Source organism: Humulus lupulus, chromosome 3 (assembly GCF_963169125.1).
Source record: "Humulus lupulus chromosome 3, drHumLupu1.1, whole genome shotgun sequence".
Lineage (NCBI taxonomy): Eukaryota > Viridiplantae > Streptophyta > Magnoliopsida > Rosales > Cannabaceae > Humulus > Humulus lupulus.
In genome coordinates, this window is record NC_084795.1 from 126,465,743 (window position 1) to 126,472,362 (window position 6,620).

The 6,620-nt window shown below is 36.9% G+C and overlaps 1 non-coding gene across 1 annotated transcript; it reads right to left on the reverse strand.

The window, feature by feature from the left end:
* Nucleotides 1-6,292: 6,292 nt before the first annotated feature.
* On the reverse strand, nt 6,293-6,400 carry LOC133827889 (small nucleolar RNA R71). The gene has a single exon (XR_009890538.1). It is a non-coding gene; the product is annotated as a small nucleolar RNA R71 (small nucleolar RNA).
* Nucleotides 6,401-6,620: the final 220 nt, after the last annotated feature.

Consider the following 6,620-nt stretch of genomic DNA (forward strand, 5'->3'; position numbering starts at 1 on the left):
CATTCAGAGACAAAGCACGAGCAACATCTTCGTTTGGTACTATAGCAGCTAAGGGAGCATATGCTATTTGCTAAGTACAGTAAGTGTGAATTTTGGTTTCCTCAAGTAACATTTCTATGCCACATTGTGAGTAAGGAGGGGATACTAGTAGAACCCAACCAAGATTAAACCTATTATCATTGCCTGACCAGCCGAGTTGTTGATTGCAGATAAACTTGGAGAGTTATGCTTCCTAGGCGATCAATTAGACTAGACGACATCATGGTTGAGGCTAGAGATGATGAGCAGGGCCAGAACCCTCTGTAGGTCCCTGAGAACTGGCAGCAGTTGCTTGCTAACATGCAAGCTAGACTTCAGAGTCAAGAGGAAGAGATTTGCCTTCTGAGGCAACAGGCTCCTCCAGGGAGTGCTGCACCTGACTTCCCACCAGTTGTGGCACCAGTTGTACATCCGCCTGAGAATGAGAACATGTGGGAGCCGCTTTATGAAAGATTTAGGAAGCAGCATCCTCCAACTTTTGAGGGAGGACCAGATCCACTTAAGGCTGAACAGTGGATGAGTTTTGATCACCTCCATCCTGTACTTCATGAGAGTGGAAGGTAATGATAGGGTGGCCTGTGCGACCTATATGCTTCAAGATGATGCCCGTATTTGGTGGGGGTTGCATCCCAGACTCGAGATGTTTCTACCCTGAGTTGGGATGAGTTCAGAGATTTGTATAACCAGAAATACTACAGTATTGTCGTCAGGGCAACAAAGGTGAATGAGTTCATTGGGCCGGTACAGGGCAGCATGATTGTTACTGAGTATGCTCTGACGTTTGTCAGACTAGCGATATTTTCAATTGATTAGTGCCGACAGATGCAGCTAGGCAGGACAGGATTGTTCGAGGGCTTAATGGTGTGATAGCCTGAGATGTGAGGATCACATCAGTACCTAGCGAGACAACTTATGCCCAGGTGGTTGAGAAGGCCCTAAATGCTGAGGAGGCAGAGAAGGTGGGAGAGCGCTATGAGACGGGATGTTTAAAGGGCAGTGCCTTTACTTTATGGATCTAGGAGGGGCAGAGGCCCCAGTGATCAGAAGAGGAAGACCCTTGCCACCTCAGCCATTGCTGGCCCTGATAGTATGGGCTAGGGTGTTCAGGGTGGCTGCCATGGTGGTGGTGAGACATGGAGAAGCTACCTAGAGTGTACTAGATACAGGAAGTGCCATCTAGGAAAATTTCGGACGAAGACCTATTACTTGTGCGGGGTGGTTGGATACCTCAAGAAAGACTGCCCAACTTTGAAGAAAGAAGAACCAGGGAAGGTGGACAGCTTGACTCCAGCTCGAGTGTTCGCCTTGGCACAGGCAGAGGCTAGTCCCTCGGTAGTCACAGGTTAGCTTTCTAGCATTGGCTCTCCATACTATATTGATTGACTCTGGTGCTACACATTCGTTTGTTTCTAGCAAAGTGATTGATAGATTGTGTAAGTCTAGTGAGTATTATATTGCTAGGATTGGGACTATACTGCCTACAGGCGAACTGGTAGGTTATAGGAGATGGATTAGAGCACTTTTAGTAGTGGTGGATAGTAGTGAGCTATTAGAAGACTTGATGATTTCGACATGATTTTGGAGATGGATTGGTTAGTCAGATATGGGGCAGCCATAGACTGCAGGAAAAAGATGGTGACTTTTGAGCCTAAGGGTGAGGATCCCTTTGGTTTCATGGGTACTATGCATGAACCCAACATTCCTATAATATCAGTGTTGAGGGTTAGGAACCTATTAAAAGGAGGTTGTATAGGTTTTCTAGCCAGTGTGGTGGATACCACTAGGGTCATATCAGTAGGACCAGGAGAGACTCGACTGGTATGCGAGTTCTTGGATGTGTTTCCTGAGGACTTATCGAGTCTACCGCCGCACAGGGAGATTCAATTCATCATTGAGTTAGCACTAGGTACAAAACCGGTGTCAAGGGCACCATATAGGATGGCTCCTGTAGAGCTGAAATAGTTGAAGATACAGTTACATGAGCTACTAGATTTGGGATTTATGAGACCTAGCTTCTCGCCATGGGGTGTACCAATGTTGTTTGTGAAGAAGAAAGATGGGACCCTGAGAATGTGCATAGACTATAGAGAATTGAACAAGTTGATTACCAAGAACAACTAACCACTACCAAGGATAGACGACATGTTCGATCAGTTGCATGGCAAGATGGTATTCTCAAAGATTGATCTTCGACCTGGTCATCACCAGCTGGGGATCAAGGACGAGGATATTCTGAAGATGACCTTCCGCACAAGGTAATAGCATTATGAGCTCTTTGTCATGTCATTTGGATTGACCAATAATTTATGGATCTAATGAAAAGAGTATTCAAGGATTTCTTTTTAAGTATCCGAAATTGTTTGGTAAGTAAATTTCGAGGACGAAATTCTTTTTAGTAGGGGAGAATTGTAGAGTCCAAGAACTTTACTTAGCTAGTTAGATAGTAGTAGTACTAGTAGTAGTAATGGTTAGTAATAGTTGTAGTATGTTTATTACTGTGGATTTTGGTTCAAGCCGAGACTTAGTTGGACTCGTAGCAACACTTGTAGATTTTATAAGTTTAACCTATAGTTTAAGAATATTAATTATAACATAAGGTTTGATTAATATAGCTGATTATGAAGATGATATTTAGTATACAATAAGGTTTAGATAGAACCAATAAGATCATGAAACTTGTCATGTGCATGTTTATTAAGAAATTAAGTACTTTTGAGGAATAGTTTATTAAGAGTAATATTTGAAAATCCTAGAGTCTGCCAACAACTTTGAAATCGTTATAGGACTCAGTCAAAGTTGTTTACTCAATTCAAATTAGGCTGAAAAAGTGCAATTACGTGTATAATATTTCAACGTATGCCGATATATCGCAGCTCTAGGGGGCGATATATCGCCACTCGAAGAATGCAAAAAACACTTTGCACGAACACTTCGACGAGCCTCATGAACATAAGCCCAGGCGATATATTGCCTACCATGGGCAATATATCGGCTCTAGAGCAGGTTTTTCAAACAATTTTGAAACCAAGCTCATTTTATTCCATAACCTCTTGATAAGCCCAGAATCTTTTTGACCGAGCCTTAAGCCTCTGCTGAACGAATATTCAAATGTTTTTCAATTAAAAAGTCATTATTTTTATTCAAGCTAAAAGAAGATCTTTTCATTCTTGAACTCTATAAATAGGACCTAGTACCCAGCCATTTCTTTCATTCTTCAAGCTAAGTTCAGAGCGTTCAAGCTGCTAGGTTTACTTTAGAGTGTTAAACACTTGGGTTGGGGTTATAAGCTTTATAAGCTTATTAAACACCTGGGAAGTAAGGTTCATAGTGTGTATTTCGATTTCGAGGTTTACGGTCATAGTGCATTCAAAGGTATTCCTATTCCTAGGTCATTTCTGTTTATTTCATTAGTTTTTATAGTTTTTCTCTACTCAAATCCTAACTTGTTGTTTGCCATTCATAGTTAGGCAATTAAGTTCTTGAACTTAAGGTTTTATTTCGGTAAGCTCTTCTTCTCGGTGGTTTAGATTCATTTCTTTTTCATCTTCTTCTTTTAGAAATACTGACCTTCTCATTAATGGATTTTAGGAGTGTTCCAAAATCCCGTCCTTGTTCTCACATCCCGGTATTTGGTAAGGAAAATAGGATAGTTATTATATGCTTGTATAATTTTGTTATATATGTTATGATATATGTATGTTTTGGGGCTTATAGTTGCTTAAATAGCAAACCCAAACACTTTTATGTTCTTGGGGCTTATAGTTGCTTAGCTAGCAAACCGCATTGTAGTTTGAGGCTTATAGTTGCTTAGTTAGCAAACCCCAATGTTTACCATGTACATGGGTTAGAATTATGATATATGTTTATAGTATATGTTATATGTTTATAATTTATGTTTATGTTTATGTTTCATGTTTTTAGTAGATTTTCCTTGCGGGGCATTAGGCTCATTCCTTTGTTTTATATGTGCAGGAAAATAGTTATGGCGGCAGGAAGATTCTTGGCAGCTTGGGATTGTATATTGAGGGAGAACATATTCGGTGGATTGCGTGAACGATTCGAGGACAAAGTTGTTTTTAGTCATTTCAATTATGCTTTATATGTATTTTTTCCGCACATGATCTTGTAACAAATTTATTTATAATTTAAGATATGTTTTATTTTTTCAAAACAATGGATCCCATATCCTACCCCGAATTTTATATATTTTAAACTTTGTTTCACAGTTTTAATAAAGTTATGACTATTTTGTATGTAAGTTTTCTTAAGAATAGTGTATGTGTATAAGTAGTTTTAATGGTCCAAAATCTAGAATAAGTTGGGTCATTACATTGTTGGGAAGTGAAAAATTTAATTGCATTTCATGTGTGAATCAAAACTCAAATAAATGAGCCAAACATATAGGTGATTCTTGAAACCTTATCACTTTTGTTATTGAATTTTTGTACCAATTTTATTTGCTTTAATTTTATTTTCAACATTTTCTCAAAAACCACCAATGATTTCTTTACTGTTTGTGCTTTAGTTCTACTAATCACCTTTTGATTAAGATATCTCTCTGTGGACACGACCGCCCATACTACACTACAGCAACCGATTTGTGAAGACAAGTTTGGGCCTAATCAAATTTTGGCGCCGTTGCCGGGGAGATAGATTCCAAAAGTTGAGTGGAATGGGCAAGAGGTAGGTGATTTTTTATTTTTTTTATTATTATTATTTATTAATTTTTTATTTTTATTTTTTTTAGGATTTTTGTAGCTATTTTATTTTTATTTTTGTTAGTATTGTCTTTTATCTGTTAAGTATTTTTTTTATCTGGTAAAAAAAAAGCTTTATGTTAATAATTCTATGTTTAGTATTCGTTTAATTACATTTTTGAGTTTATACAATATAATTAATAGGTAACCAAAAAAAAATCATTATGATTTACTAGTGTTACATATAGGACTATTTTGTTTTCTCTTCTTACAATATTAGTTTCATTATTAAAAAATTATTAGTCATTAATTTTCTTTATACATTATTGTTATTTTTAGAATTAATTTTTTTTTAATTGATTGCTTCAAAATTATCATTCATTGTTAACTATTTGTCATTTAATTATTTTGTTTCTAGTTTTACTTTTTAGCTTTAAATTTATAGATTTTAAAATTGTAGATAATAACTTAGGTCTCATAATTTTGTGACGTTAGGTTTTAGAATTAGCTATAATGTAGGCTCTTTCTCTTCAATTCTTGGTTGCAAAAGAAAAATCATAAAATTCGAAAAAAAATTTGTTCATAAAATTTTAGCATAAAACTTTCTAGTATTGGGAACAATAGTGTAATGCTATAAGTGGTAAAAACCAAGAGTATTCTGTCTAGAAAGATTGGCTTTTAAGGTTTGTGGTAGAGTACCGTCTACACTTTACTGGGAACCTTGGTTTTGTCTAGGAAAGTGTGGGACGAAGCGGTACCTTGGCAACCTTCCCAATCGGCCTGGGAATATTTATTGTGTATGTCCTTGTATTATTACATTTTTGAACTTTTTACTATTTAAAAAAAACCAATCTTGTTATTTCAAAATAAGTAATTAATTTTACTTATATGTCATTTGGTTGAAAAGGTTTGAATTCTGATATTCCATACTCATCTAGTAACTTTAGGGAGTTCTGGTGAGGATTGTGAGATCATTTCATATTGTCCAAATTTACCAAGGAACAAGTTTAACAAAAAAATAAATAAAAATTTTCATTTTTGAAAGTGGATGAATCGTCATAGAGATGAACTAGGGAGATTTGTAAGGAGACCCAAGACCCCTAGTGACAATTATTCCGATGCATCCAACATTGCCTCTCCCACCTCAACAATTTCTCATAATCCTTTCGCCATGGCTCATCATGAGGAAATTCAGCAGAGAAGTCTAAATGACTATCTCCATCCTACTCGTACTCCTACCCCTTCTTGTATCATCTTTCCACCAAATATGCCCAACTTTGAATTTAAACCTGGCATGATTCAACTCTTGCAGAATTTCCATGGTTTAGAAAATGAAAATCTTTATGTGCATATTAGGGAATTTGAGGAGGTGGTAGCCACTTTCTATAACCAAGCTAATATCGCGGATACTGTGCGATTGAATTTTTTTCCCTTCTCTATGAAGGATAAGGCTAAAAGCTTGTTATACTCTCCGATCCAAGGTCTATTAGAACATGGGATGAAATGACATCGTCATTCTTTCAAAAATACTTTCCTAACCACAAGACCAAGACCAATGGCTTAAAAAGACAGATTTCTACCTTTTCCCAAAACGACAATGAAACTCTCTATCAAGTCTGGGAAAGGTTTAAAGAACTATTGACTCTTTGTCCCCACCATGGCTATGAAAAATGGTGTCTAGTCAGCTATTTCTATGAAATCCTTACTATTCCTGAACGCCAATTTGTAGAAATGATGTGCAATGGTGAATTCCTCCAAAAAGATCCTGAAGAAGCTTTGGAATATCTCAATGAGCTTGCATAAAAATCTCATACCTGGACTGGTCCAAGTGCTACTGAAAGCACCAACAAAAATTGACTAGCAGGAATTTACCAATTGAGGGAG